General features: G+C 38.3%; 1 pseudogene; it reads left to right on the top strand.

Annotated features, from left to right (window-relative positions):
- The first annotated feature begins 8,080 nt into the window (after positions 1–8,080).
- On the top strand, positions 8,081–8,846 carry LOC122802334 (annotated as a pseudogene).
- The last annotated feature ends 7,602 nt before the right edge of the window (positions 8,847–16,448 follow it).

The raw sequence follows: 16,448 nt of genomic DNA, 5'->3' as shown, positions 1-16,448 counted from the left end.
TAGATTTACCTGTTTTTCTTCCCTCTCTTCGTCTGCCCTCTTTTCTTTTCATTCCTTGCCATCCTCTGTTTCCCCACCATCTCCCACCCTAATTCTTGCCTGTTCACCTGTTTACACGCTATTTCCTTTGTTACATCCCTGTGCATATATAAACACTTGGAGCTGCAACTCACTTTCATAGTTAGCCCAGATCAGCTTCTCTGGGTGCCTGCTGCTGTTGAAGGCTAATTTTTCTTTGTTCTGATATCATTTTGTATTTTTTTCCTGTTTTTGAGTGTGATTAATACCGTGCTATACTGTAATTAATGTATGTGTGATTTGCTCTTTGCTACTGTAATCCCTGGCTGAGCCTGAAAACAGTAAATTGATATCAAAGCTCGCTAACATAAATAAATAAATAAATAAAACTTCCTGAAGGCATTGAGACTTGTAACCACCTCATAGCGCATGATAATTTGATAATTAAGAGCTCATTACTAATTACCCAATATTTTCTTAACTGTTGAGAAAATGCTCCCACACTGCTCACTGCAGTACAAATTTAAGATATCTACAGTCTGTCTCCATTATGTTACAATTATGTACACACTCACTTATCTATGACTATAGCCATATCTATATATATGTATATATACATACATATAGCTACAGTATGTAAATTGCTTGAATACACATTTGTGTTCATAGGTTCATACTAAGCTAACTGCCCTTGCAAGCCATTTTAAGCCAAGCCATTTATCCCTTGTGAAACTCAAACCCTGCACTTTGTGTTTGTAAGGCAAACACCTTAACAATTAGGCCATGATTACTACAACACCTACTACAGACATCTTATGACAGTGGTTGTTGATGTCATGACATCCGTGTAGATGGACAATACACATACAAATGCTGAAACATACCCCAGTGCACTGCATTAGCACGTACACGACTGCCTGGATCATGCTATTCTACACAGAGCCATGATGGTACACACCAGATAACAGACGCCACTCTGGTGGTCAAGTTCCATGGACATAATGTACAACAACAGGTGGAGGCTGTTGCACAGTGGTGTACATTCCCATGGGTGGAGTAGCTCACTGGTCAGCCTCGGTAGGGCCACGGGATCCCTCATCACATACTCCAAGACTAGCTACGTAAAGATTACTGCGATACATGGATGGACAAATGACCTAAATATGTTGAGGTAAACACAAGTGGTCGACAACGCATTTGTGTGAACATATTTGGTCCAATCACATTTAATTGACAGAGGAAAAGTAATGGCAGATACTATCAGGAACATGGCATATGGAACATAGTGCCCACCAAAGACGTTTTAAGCAGTGCAACCTACATACACATCACTCCAGCACATAATATATCACTGCTGGTATAAAGTCTCAGTGTGTAATGGCATCGATTCTCTGGTTTTGAGAGATTTCACCTTCACAGAATTGGTGCAACAATACAGTTGCTACAGAGGCAATCTCTGCTTAACATACAAGGCCATGTCAAACCCTGAGCTGTTGGACATGCTCCACTTAAAGAAATCCCAATCCCTCAGAGCTACATGCTCCAGGGATCTAAACCTTGTCGTCACAATGAACAAAACATGCTGGAGGGATAGGTTCCTGACACAGAGACTTCCCATACTCTGGAATAGACTGCCCATACATGTCAAGCAGAGCTCCTCCTTGGCCCTCTTCAAAAGAAACCTTGACGATTGTATGGGAGATAGGAAATTAACCCCGGGGATAACGTCAGTCGCCCTACTAGATAGGGGCCCAGGGAAGTAAATATTGTGGGAAGAAATATCCAGGAAATTGTTATGGCTAGGCTTGTATAGTCCCTAGGGCCGATAGCCTAGTACCAACCTATGAACCTATATATAATTTTGGAGGGTGTGGGGGGGGCTTGCCTCCCTGCAAAACACACTTGAAGTTAACTTTTTCACAAGTTTGATAAACTCAACAACTCTCTTTGTTGATTAGTGTATTGTTGATGCTCTTTTTTTCAGATATATTGTATTTAGAGCAAATATTTCACACAAATGTGTTATCAAGCAGTTATGGTTTAGGCAAGTTTGTTTAGGAGAATTATGTGTCAGACAAATGTGTAGTTTTATATATATATATATATATATATATATATATATATATATATATATATATATATATATAGTGTGTGTGTGTGTGTGTGTGTGGGGTGGCCGCGGTGGGGCAGCGGTTAGCGTTGTCGTCTCATAGCAAGAAGTTCTCTGGTTCAATCCTTGGCTGGAGTGCCTTCTGTGTGGAGTCTGCATGTCCTCCCTGTGGTCATGTGGGTTTCCTCCCGGTGGCCCGGTTTCCTCCCACATCCCAAAGACATGCTGTAGGTGGATTGGACACTCAAAATTGGACCTAGGTGTGCGTGTGTGTGTGTGTGTGTGTGTGTGTGTGTGTGTGTGTGTGTGTGTGTGTGTGTGTGTGTGTGTGTGTGTGTGTGTGTGCCTTCTGTGGAAGGTTGGGTGCTGGGCTGGCAACTCAGCACCGTAAAAAAACTCCACTGCCAGTCATGATTGGAGAGTTGCTCCGCTGTGGTGATCCCAAACTGGGAAAAAGCTGAAAGAAGATATATATATATATATATATATATATATATATATATATATATATATATATATATGTGTGTGTGTGTGTGTATGAGTGTCTATGGATCCCTGTCATAATATTGAAAACTCATTTCACTGAAAGAAACCCAAATGGTCACACTCAGAAAACTCATCTCATAGAAAAGTGTACACCTATGTAGAAAGCATGCAATGGTGTCTTTTCTTAACATAGGAATTCTTAGGGAAGTGAGTCTTGCATAGTATGTGTGAATTGTGATGGTTGCATCATGTTGTACTCCAGATCTGTAGATGTTTGTGCTTACTTTTGAGTACTGATTCACTGTGTGTGGTGTTTTTTTTCTTTTTTCTGCAGTTGTGCGATTATGGAGTTAGACTATATAAGTGAGGGGGTGTGGGGGGAGCAAAGCCTTTTAAGATATATTTCTTGTGGAGAAGGTTTACAGTGGAATGAGTTTTCACTGAAAAGGGTTCAACCATATGAATTTCAGTAAAATGAGTTTTCAATGTTTGTTATGACACAGACCCACATACATATATATATATATAGATATATATATATATATATATATATATATATATATATATATATATATATATATATATATATATATATATATATATATATATATATATATATATATATATATATATATATATGGATTCACTTCATAACCTCGAAGTACTGAAATCTCGAATTGCAGTACCTCGAGGCTATAAAGACGAAATAGCACAATGTCGAATGAGAAAAACCGCGAAATTTGAAATGTCGACTGCTATAAAATGAATGTAAATGTCGAACAGCAGTTGTATGCAATACATACAAATACTAACAATGGCTTCTGCTAGTTATATTACTGAGAATGCCCCAGGTATGTTGGGAGCGGTGAATCGACCCATAAGTTCACAAAAGGGAAGAGTTGTGCTACTGTTGGATGGATTTGTAATGCATCGTGAAAAAGTAGCTGATGAAAAGACCTATTGGTGTTGCAAATGGAAACAAACAATGAAGTGTAAGGGTAGAGCGATTACCATCAGTGTTCCAGACGGTGAAAGGCTACAGAAATCAGTACAACATTCCCATGGTGGAGATCCAACGGAGGTAGAGAAATATAGGGTTTGTGATGACATACGGGTACGATCCAGAGTATCCCGCGATAACCCATGTCTTGTGGTTGATGATGTGTTAGCGTCGACGTCCGCTGATGTAACACCAAGCCTCCCTACCCGGAAAGCCCTCATCCAGCATGTAGGTAGAATACGCAGAAAACATGTAGGAAAAGATAAACTTTCCTCCATAAATGATATAGACGTCTGTGACTATCCAACGAAGAGTGGCCCCTTTATTACTTAAAGAATGTGTGATTCTGCTACTGACACAAGCGTAATAGTATTTACCACACAGCAGAATCTAGTTGATCTCAGCAGTGCGACTATATGGCTAGTAGACGGCACATACTTCTATAAGGGGGTTATTTGCCGACAATTATACAGTATTCACTGCCTAGTGCAATATGGTGGTTTCCACAAGAGTGTGCCCTTGGTATTTTGTCTAATGACGAAGAAGACATTAAAAGCATACAACTTTATGTGGAGTTGTGTGTTGAATCTGTTAAATAAGGAAGGATTAGACTTGCAATTGAAATACATATTAAGTGACTTTGAGATAGCAGCTAAGAGAAGTGTACAGCTGAATTTGCAGGGTGTAATGTCCAAGGGATGCCTATTCCACTTCGGTCAGAACATTTGGAGGAAGGTACAACAGTTAGGCTTAGCACACCTATACAACACTAACATGGCTTTCCAACTGCATGTTAAGTGTTTAGTCGCATTGGCGTTTGTACCTGAGAGTGATGTCTTATCAGGGTACATGGCTATTAAAGATCTGTTTCCAGCAGAGGGGAAGCCCTTAATTCAGTACTTTGCAGACTGGTATGTGCTAGGGAAACTGCGTAAGTTCTGTACTAGAACCACAGCATGTACACGCTTTCCCCCATTGTTTCCACCATCCTTTTGGAATGTGTATGAGCTGAACACGCTATTTCTACCACGAACACAGAATAGCGTGGAAGCATGGCATCGAAGGTTAAAGTCTCTACTAGGGCATAAAGCTTGTGATCTCTCCATATTGATGACTGTGTTGGCTAGAGAACAGGACTGAGTTGAGGAACTGCGTGTACGGATGACTTGTGGAGCTGCCCCATCTCCTAAGCGGCGTAACGTTGTTAAAAGGCATGCCCAGTTTGAAAACATACTGCGTAACAGGCACACATATTCTGAGATAGACTTCCTTATGTCTATTGCTAGGCTACTGAAAATGCAACCGGTAAACTACATAGTCTTAGTATTTGTAAATTATCTGTATTTGCCAGCGTGTCACACAGTATCCTGGTGTTGTTCTTAGGGGGTTCTGGCGTGTATTTCTGGTGCTTTGTCACTAATGTACGGTAACATGTATTTGTACAATATCATGGTATTATGTGTTTATAATGTGCGAGCACTATAACCTGTTTACTTCATGTAATGTTGGATCGTATAGTACTGTATCCATACTACGCTTTCTTTGTGTTTGTTAATATTTCATTATGTATTCTATGTCCTATCCACTGTGCTGTGGAGCCGGATAGCTTGCTTAACTGTTGCAGATATGCATATAGTAGTTGTGTTGGATTGCGTGTTACTGATTAAAAGTGTTCTACGCTTTTTCGATATTATGATATGGTGGGTAACCTCATCCTTTCGTTCATATGGGCGTCGGGATTGTGTATTTTGGTGTTCTGCTGACTCGATATTGTTGATTTTCGTCTTTATAGCCTCGAGGTACTGCAATTCGAGATTTCAGTACTTCGAGGTTATGAAGTGAATCCATATATATATATATATATATATATATATATATATATATATATATATATATATATATCCATGTGTATGTATAAATATATATATATATATATGTATACATACACACATACATATATAATATATATATATATATATATATATATATATATATATATATATATAAATATATATTATATATATACACATAAATATATATATATATATATATATATATATATATATATGTATACACACATGCATATATATATATATATATATGTATACACACATACATATATATATATTTTATATATATATATATATATATATATGTGTGTGTGTGTGTGTGTGTGTGTGTGTGTCTCATTTCATTTATCGAATTTACTTTTCATTGAACCTGAAATAACCAAGACCACTTATACGAAAAACCACTATTCCAAAACCTCACTATGCCGAACTACAAAACACTGACATAACAGCTGTTTCAAAATTATACACACAACAGCACATATTGTCTGATTTTTGCAGGGTGGCAAGCACCCCTGCTCTCCCCACACCCCCTGCAACATATAGATATACCAACTCCGAGATTGCACTACAGTGACAATAAAGGTAGAGTTCCCGATCCTTACAATAGTGCGATCTCTGTTTAAAGCTATGAGCACTGTAAAATTACTTTTCCACAAGATGAATATTTCTAAACCTACCTGCATATCCGACATGCAACAGAACTGGTACAGTGAAAGAGAAGGTACACAAACACTGTCTAATTGCACATCTTGCACTACCACCATCATGGTAAGTGTTTCACTTAAATTCGCCATAGTAAGTTTTCAGAATAGTAGTTTTTCATACAAGTGGTTTCATTTATTTCAGGTTTGATGAAAAGTAAACTCGATAAATAAAATAAGATCCATATATATATATATATATATATATATATATATATATATATATATACATATTATATAATTTACCTGTTCTTAGTTGATTTAAACCAAGGCTGTCCAAAACACAGCTCACAGTGCAATTTTCCGTGGCCAGTATGTTTTAATATAAATAGGACTCACTCACTCTCTCTCCGATCTCTCACATGCAGTCTCTTCAGCTTTCATACATGCATTCACTCACTCAGTCTCTCTCAGATCTCTCACACAAAGTCTCTTCTTGCTTTCATACATTCTTTCACTCACTTCCTCTCTCTCTCTCTCTCTCTCTCTCTGATCTCTCACACACAGTCACTTCTGCTTTCATACATGCATTCACTCACTCTCACTCTCTGGTCTCTCACACACAGTTTCTTCTGCTTTCATACATGCATTCCCTCACTCTCTCTCTCCAGTCTCTTACACAGTCGCTTCTGCTTTCATACATGCATTCGCTCACTCACTCACTCACTCACTGACTCACTCACTCACTCACTCACTCACTCACTCACTCACTCACTCACTCACTCACTCACTCACTCTCCGTTCTCTCACCCACACAGTCTTTTCAGCTTTCATACATGCATTCACTCTCTCTTTCTCAATTCAGTTTTTTATGAGATCATAATTACTGTATTCCAATTCACGCAGCATGCCTTTGAAAATCGTTCCATGTGCCATGCTTCTCAACCCTTGTTCTCTGAACAAAAGGTGATATACTCAGTTTGTCTGTGCTCTAACCACAGTGGAGGTACAGGAGCTGGCTGGATGCTTTTGCTGGGTCAGAGTATGTCATACACTATTCACTGTGGATGGCTGTGCATGCAGGAAGAACTACCAAGGCTGAGAGGGGGTGAGCAGAGGGACAGGGACTGTAAAATAGTACAGGTCAAGCAGGGCAGCAATTAATTTGTTGGACCTTACTCTCCCTGCTTCGTAGAGACATGGACAAAAGCGGAGGACAACGTGGAATTTCTGATCTACCCCACTGCCTAGGCAAGTGGGGAGAGATGAGAGGCAACGTAGGGTAAGGCTTGTGACTGAAAGTGGAGTATGGATAGTGACAGCTGTGTTTGGGGGGTGTGTTACTGTCCTAACTTATCTACCCTACCTCTGCCATATTTAAAGTGGGGTGCAGTAATGGGAGAAGATCCAGTTATGCTTTTTAAAGCTGAACCATTTGTACTTGTATTTGTACTTGGAGTTTGCCTTATTACTTGGTTTACTGTCAGCATCAGTATTTGAAAATTGTTGAACTTAAGATGTTAAGTTTTATGGACTGTTTTGTTCCAATGTGCATTGTTTGGGGTGAATCTTGTGGTCAAGTTTCTGAGTGCACAGTTAGTGTTGTTGGATTGTTCAGCATATTGAGGTTGTGTTTTATTGCTACTTATCCTCAAAAAAAAGTCTAACAAGGAAAGAAAAATTGAAGATGAAAAGTAAGTGCATTGAAGCCGAAGGGAATCAGACTATTTGATTACAAACAACAGGAATAAAATTCAATGTCTTGTTTGCATACAAGTTTTGTTAGTGCCTAAAGAGTATAATGTGAAACGACACTACAGTACATTACACAGTAAAACCTTTGATATGTACAGTGGAGAATCAAGACACACCATTAGTGGAGAATATAAGAAGAAATTGATGTACCAAACCAGGTTTTTTGAAAACTTAGCACTGAACAACGTTCTTGCCTTACCGCTTCGTACAAAGTAGCATGGAGTTAGCGAAAACAAAAAAGCCTTTTAGGGATGGTATGATAGTGAACAACTGTGCAACTGAAATGGCAAAACAATTTAATGAGCCAAAATTAGCTGAGAAGTTTGAAACTGTGGCATTAGCTCAACAGACTGTCGCAAGATGCGTACAAAACATGGATCAATATGTTTCAAAAAAGCTGTGTGGTTTAATAGCAAAATGTGAATACTTTTCATTGTATCTGGATGAAAGCAGTGATAAAGCAGATGTAAATCAACTTTTAATTTTTGTTCGAACTATTCAAGAGGACTTTACTATTAATGAAGAACTTTTCAGTTGTATATCTTTAACATGGGCTACTAAAGGTACTGATATTTTCAAATCAGTTCAAAAGTCTGTTATGAACTATGGAGGATTTGATAAAAGTTCCTGCATCATAACAGATGGGGCCAAAGCTATGATGGGATCTGGAAGCTGTTTCTGTACACTACTGAAACAAAATAATATTAACTGCCCTACAATTCATTGCATAATTCACCAAGAAGCACTCCGTGGAAAATTTCTATGTCAAGTCAATGCCATGAAAGTAGCTGTAAAAATACTTAATATTATACAAGGAGGATCTCTGAGTCATCATAAGTTTTACAATTTTTTGAGAGAAATGGATGCTGCATATGGTGATTTGCTCCTTCATTCTGATATGCACTGGTTGAGTGTTGGAAAATGTCTGGAATGCTTTTTTGTAATTCGGAAAGAAATACCCATATTTCTTAGAAATGATGTGAAGTCTGACAAAACAGAATTTGAAAATCAAATGCAAGATCCCTTACTTTTATCAGATCTTACATTTATAACAGATATGACCAATCATTTGAATGAGTTGAACTTAAAACTGCAGGGCAAATAACAAAAAATTGCCAACTTATATGGTCATTTGAATGGCTTTAAAAAGTAAATTGATGCTTTTTAAATCAACATTGGCTAATAATATTTTTATTTTTTTTCTGAATTGCAAAGAACATTTTGAAGAAATGAAGAATTCTGAGGAAATATAATTTTCAGCTCATGTAAAGTATATTGAAATGATCTTTGAGGATTTTGAGAATTGATTTGGTGATTTTTAAGGAACTTGAAGAAGATATTTCAATTTTAACTCAACCCTTGACTGTCACCATTGAAAATGTAAGATCGGACCTTCAGCTGGAATTGTGTGATTTGCAATCAGACCTTTTTTATATTAAAGGAAGTGAAAAAGGAAAATATTTTTTTAAATTACTACCAATAGAGAGTACCCTGAAATTGTGTAAGTTTGGACTCAAGATGTGCTCAATGCTCGGAAGTACATATCTTTGCAAAAGCAGTTTTTTGGAAATGAAATTCATTACATCAAAACACAGATGATCATTGACAAATAATTATCTTGCAAATTTACTGCATCTGGCAGCTTCAATCATCAAAATTGATATAGCTACTTTAGTAAATGAAGCCAAACTACTGAAGGGGTCTCATTAAAATGAAGAGGTTGAGAGGTATGCTGCTCACAAATGCAAACAGGGTTTAATCATAACTTCAAACAGAGGTGTGATAAGCACTGCAGAACAGATATTCAATTTCTAAAAAGGACTAATTTTTTTGTGCATTTGTATCTAACAAGTTCCAGTGGTTCAGACCTGTGAAAAATTTCTTAAGCACTGAGCCAGAGGCTACCAAGAAGAGTGAGCATGCAGAAGGAAACAATGACACTGCTAACAACTGAGTTATAAGGGTTAAATGCCAGCAGGTTTAATATTTTCCTACAGCTAGAAATCTGGCCCTTAATGGACATACCTCACTGGACTATATGAAAAGAGACATAATGCATCTCTTAGAATAAGTGTCACAGATAGGTATGAGCCTTGCATTGAGCAGCATTCTACCTTCACCAAGGATGATACCAAAGTATGAACATAAAATGATTGATTTTGATAATTGGTTTAGTTCTGGTGTCACTCCTGGGCAATCCAATATATATCAGCATGGGAGAACATAGTTAAAAGATCATGTTGCTTTGTCAAGGATCAGTTGCACGCGTCCACCCCACAACTCAGGCTTTCAGATATTGGCTAAAACTTTATCCACCACCTTAGAGCCTTTTTTAGGCCATGACAAAAAAGATGAAACTACCAACATAGTGAAAATGTCTACAAGCATCATTAAGGTGTTACTACTTAATGCTCAAACCCTAAAAAAAAACATCACTCCCTTCAAGCCTTCCTCACTCAGGCATCTGTGCCATGATCTGGACTAGATTTAAAGCCATAGAAAGTACTCCAGAAGTGCAAGGCCACAGTGCTTTCTACACATTTAGACCAACAACAGCACAGACTGTGGCCTAAGGTGGAGGTGTCTCGATCTGTGTTAGCAACAAGCATACCTCCAGATTGGTTGAACAGGTTAACACCATATGCAAGTCACCATAGCTAAGTGCCTTACCATATCATGGCTAGCTACAGGTCACCATCTATGCCCCTAGAGTCTCATAACTCTTACTTAAACCTGCTAGAGGCACTCACCATCCAACCAAACACCCTATTTATGGGTGACTTGGTAGTTAAATGTAGACTGCCTCAAACTCACAGGGACAACACTTCCTGGACTTTATTAGCACAAACACTCTGGAACAGATAGCACATGATCCAAATGCTCCAATCAGAGGATCAAGCATACTGGATCTGGTACACATGAATCTGGAAGAGTGATGAACATATCATGTCCTCAATAGTGAGGTTGGATTACAAAGTTGTCTCATTTGAAGTAAAAATCAACCCAGAAAATCCAGCTAAACCAGTAATAGTTAGGAACTATTCAAAGTCAAACTACATCATATTAAGTGACAGTTTGTCAAAATTAAATGCTTCCCAAACCCCGAGACCACAGCTACCAATGCAGAAGTATTCACGGAATCACTATATGAATATGTGAATGGCTGCTGTGCCTACCAGAAATAAACTCAAAACAAACACTAAAAACAAAATCCATTGGTAGAATCCTCACCTAAACAGGGTATATAACAAAAGAAGAAAACTAATGGCCAAAATCAGGAAAAGCAACTTCCTTAAAGACAAGTGCTCTCCTATGCAACTAAACAATAAAGTAAGAAGTCGAATTAAGTCCATCAAAGCCAACTACAATATCAGGATGGCCTTGCAGGCTAAGAACAATCAAATACATTCTTCAGCTATATCCAGAACCTTAGAAATAATACACAACAGTGTACTGAACTTGTCATGAATGTTACCACCTACACAGATCCGGGTAGCACAGAAAATCTACTGCCTGATAAATTCAGCTCAAACTCCCCCCCCCCCCCACTCCACCTCAGCTCCACCAGGTGAAATTCCCCACAACATACTTCTCCAGCTATCGTCAGAGACCAGGTGCCAAAGCCAAGAATACTGCCTCCATGTTTCCTGAAAACATCCTTGGTTGCTTCATGGACAGTGTAAAACATGACATGTAAGGACCACTTGAGGCAGTCTTCAACTGCTGCCTTAAAACAGGCTACATTACAAGTGAATCAAGGATTGCAACAGTCATTTCCATCCACAAGGGTGGACCATCAAATGACCCAGGGAACTGCAAATCCATTAGTTTAACAAGCCTAATATTCAAAGCCAGGGAATGAATTATCATAGAAATGATAAATAAGGACATTGGCAAGGTATAGATCCTGGAACCATCCCAGTCTGGCTTTGTTAAGTGAAGATCATGCCTACTTAACCTGGTAGGTTTCTTTGAGAGGCTCTCCAAGACAATGGATGAGGTAAAACAGTGCATACAGCATATATTGACCTGGCTAAGGCATTTAATACAATATCCAACTCAGGCATTGTCGAGAAGTTCTTTGATCTTGTTGGCTGGCTCAGTGACAGGACCCAAGAAGTCAGAATTGGTGATATCACCTCCACCAAGAGACTGGTCACCAGTGGAGTATCCCGGGTTTGCATGCTGGACTTGTTTCTGTTTGGCATCTACTTTTTGGAAGTCAAGACTAATGTTAAAGACCTCTGTCTCATGAAGTTCACAGATGACTGTATACTGGGTGTTATTATAGAGTCCCCCAAGACAAAAACATCTTGCAAGTGGGTTTAACACAGACAAATGACTGGTGCCAAAACCATGGCCTAAAACTCAATGCCAAAAAATGCATTATAATGCCCTTTGAGTAACTGTAAATGTAAGTTAATTACTCCATCGATTTAACACCCCTAAGGGTCAACCCAGTAGTATGGAATGTGGGAACATATGTAGACAGCAATCTGACCTTTGACGTAAGATAATAAGAAAATCATTCTATGTCACCCAACTTATAGGTAAGTGTATAGCATTCAGGGCCAAGGAGGTTACAGTTCCACTCTACTTGGCCCTTCAGTTGGGACACCAACAAAGATTTCTCACCAGAATAATTCAGGGCATGAATACCCTGTCCTGTACTGATCACCTAAAGGCTGTGTCTGTATTCAGTCTCCCACTAGCTGCTGAGAGGGGATCTTTGCCTGGCTTGCAGGGCTTTCTCAAACTCAGCACTCAGTACTAGGCTAATTGCCATTGTGGACCATTTGAAGCCTAGCTAATTACTCCATGTGAGTATCAAACCCTGCACCTTGTGTCTGTAAGGTAAACATCTTATGTCTGTAAGGTAAACACCTTAACCATTATGCCAATCTCCACGTCATGTATGAATCCAGGCTTAGTCATGGTTGGAATGCATGAATATGGACCCATTAGAGAACATTTCAGTTAATTACTGCATTGTGAACTGATGCTCTGGTTGACAGAAGCAGCAGCATAGTTTGCCACTGGTGGTGTCACTTTGAATGCCTGATACAAGGACAGCAAACTTTGTGCTGAATAACAAGGTTGCAGGCTGTCTGTCTTTTCGCAAGTACATGAAGTCTGACATGTGCTGGACTTTGTCACTAATAAAATGCATTCCAAACCAAATATATAACTAAGATGAGCAGGTAAAGGACCAGGTCATATTATAACTTCCCAACCAAATAAATGAACAAAATGTGTCTACTTGTTCTATGTTATGTTTAAATGAGTATAAAACCTAGTCTGTGTACAGCACATGTTTTCTCTACAGAAGTTTGTTTGAAATGCAAACATCTACAGCCTGAAAATATAGTTAACACCTGGACATTGCTTCCCTGATAATGGAATTTAGTACATTTTGCACAAAATATGTCATCAAGATTATGATGAAACATGGACAGAGATCAGCAGACTAGATAAACAATCCAGTGATTAATAAATATTGGTTGGACACACTTCAAAATAAAGTTTTAGCTGCAACATTTCCATTGCAATGGACTCCTTAATGGTACTTCTGAATCAAGCATTGTGTGATCTCAGAGTATAGGTACACAGAAATATTGTTTTACAGCATATGCCGATAACTTGCTACTATCCACAAAGGTAATAACACCATTTTGGGGACTGCAGTCTACCTTGATGGGATATAGGATTACTTAGGCAAAGTTAATCAGGTTTAAAGTAACAAATTCTGAAACATGCAATAATGTAGTTCAGATGCCACTTGTCTCAGAATTTAAATATTTTGGTCAGAGGTATGCAATCTTATAAGCATATAGAGGATTCAAGCTTTTAGGATTGTGTATTGAAAGTAAATAAAAAAGTCTTAATATTGTCACAGAAATGTTTTTCTCTGATAGGCTTAACTATCATGATAACAATGTTTCTTATGCCTACTTTGAAATTTTGTCTGTTGATGAATATGACCTCTCTGCCAGTCCTTAATTGGATGCATAAACCTAGAACAATTTTCACAGTTTTCTTTACAGAGGAGAGGTTCCCCTAAGTTACCATGGAATAATTTCAAAGTAAATTTCATCAGAGGGAGGCTTTACAGGTGCGAGTACAAACCATCATGAGATAACCAGTCTGGTTTTGACTTCCATAGAGTCTCAGGATGGCAATTTCCTGATAAAAAGATACTTATAAAGCAGCATTTGCAACAGAAAATCAAGTACTTTAATGAGAGCTAGTGAACAGATTAGGATGGATGTCACCTTTGTTTTTAAACATAAGGTAGACTATTGATAAATAGAGAGAATACTAGGGGTCTCACCACTGTGCCCTGTGGTACTCATTGTTTTTGAGATAGTGAAATAGCATTGTTAAGGTATACTACAAAGGTTCTATTGTTGACATAGTCTTGGGAACAGCAATATACTTCTTAAACAAAGCCGGCTTTGGCCATCTGTTGAAATAGTAGCCAGTGGTAAGGCACATTTAAGATCTAGGAAAATGGCATGCATTAGTAGTCCATTTTTTCACATTGTTATAAATTTTCACATGAATATCATGTATGAATAGCACACAACCTATAGTGAGAGACCTGGGTACCCAGGTTGACAACAATCTCACATTCGACCATCATGTAGCAACAGTGGTCAGAAAAGTCTTTTACTTGGTTCATCTCAAAAGTAAAGGGATTGCAACCAGAAAAAAAGGGAGGTTATTACCTCTCTGTACTCCTCCCTCATTAGGCCTATAATTGAGTACAATGCCCCGTTTGCTATGTACCTCTCCAAACACCTGCACCAACTGGAAAGGCCACAAAAATACTTCACAAAGAGAATACATGGCCTCCAACACATGCCCTATGCGGACAGGCTCAAATTACTATCACTCTCCTCTGTATCATACAGATTGCTCAGAGGTGATCTGTGTCTCACCTACAAGGCAATATCAGACCCTGCCCTACTAGAGAGATGCTCCATATCTGTAAGTCTAACTCCTTGCGCATTACCTGCTCAAAAGGGTTAAATCTAATATGCGACATCAACAAAATCTGCTGGAGAGACAGATTTGTCTCTCAGAGGCTGCCCCATCTCTGAAATAGACTTCCCATACATGTTAAACAGAGTACCTCACTGACCCTCTTCAAGAGCAACCTTGATGAGTGGATGTAAAACCACAAATTTGTCCCAGGGGTTCCACCTTTGTCCCTCATTGACAGGGGCAACAGGTGCTGACTGAGGTTTCTTTTTTTGGGGATAAACTCTTAGCTAGGCTTGCAAAGACCCCAGGGCCATTAGCCTAGTAACCTCCTATGATCCTATGATCCTATGAATAGATCAACAGGGTTGGTGATGGTGAAAGTCTTTTGGAGCACAAAGAAATTGTCTGGCAGTTAAGGTTGAATGGTATGGAAAAGCCAGGCATCAAGGATCACTGTTCACTTATTGGTACCTTAAAGCTGTTGTATCTTTCGGCTTTTCCTGGTTAGGGGTCGCCATAGCGGAACTCTGGTCTGCTAATGATTGGCAGTAGATTTTTATGTACTGAGTTGCCAGCCCTGACGTACAACCTTCAACGAAGGTATGCCCATTCACGCATGTCTCCACACAGAAGATGCTTTAGCTGAGAATGAAACAGGACATCTTACTGTGAGGCGTCAATGCTACCGCAGCACCACCACCGCAGTCACTGGTACCTTAAAGCTATGGGTGCAAATAATTTAGATGTATGAATAGTACACAAAAAATTATTATTGGTAATTTTAAATAATTATTTTTAGAAAGGGTTTAAGTTGTTTTTTAGGAGGAAAGATTGCTTATTTTTACAGCTGATATTTTAACATAATTACTGATTATTTATGTTAATTAGCATTGTTATTAGATAGGCTGTTGTTGATTGTTGTATCTATAAATTGCTGTGTGCATTTTGGAAGCATTATTCTGATGAAGCCCCAGGGATTATAGAGGTGAAAGCGCTAAGTCTGTTTTTACTATTTTTGACCTTTCTCAATATTAAAGTGATTTCTTCTCAGCTGCTGGTGCCTTCGTTCCAATTTGGGCTTTGTCAGTTAATGATTACTTAGATTTTGGTCAGTTATTTATGTGTAGACATTAAATATTTACATAACTTATATTTTGGATGTAAAATACTTCCTCAAGCAGCAATTACACATGCTACTGCAAGTTTGAAACATTAGACGGAGGAACTATTTCACATCAAAAATATAAAAAAATATACATTAATAAAAAAATGCAAAACATTGCAACAGATAGCCCATTTTCTTGCACAATAATGCCCTCCAGGGAATGTATTATTGGGAAAAATGTCCTTACAAGTTTAAAGAGACTCAACATCTCACTAAACCTCTCAGTAGGCACTATTTCTTCAGTAACATACACCCTGTCAGGTATTATTTCTTGCTTAATGCACTGAAAACAACATGTTCCTCCTTCCCTCCCCTTCTATAAAATTATTTAACAACATACCCCCATCCACCCTACAACCTTGCTACATGAATACATACCCTACCATTTCCACTTTAAAACCTTTTCCAAAATAAGACATTCAGAAAATATTAA

This window comes from Protopterus annectens, chromosome 5.part0 (assembly GCF_019279795.1).
Source record: "Protopterus annectens isolate FY-2018-M chromosome 5.part0, PAN1.0, whole genome shotgun sequence".
Classification (NCBI taxonomy): Eukaryota; Metazoa; Chordata; order Ceratodontiformes; family Protopteridae; genus Protopterus; species Protopterus annectens.
Note: the sequence above shows the minus strand (reverse complement) of the source record. Positions and strands in the feature narration are given on the sequence as shown.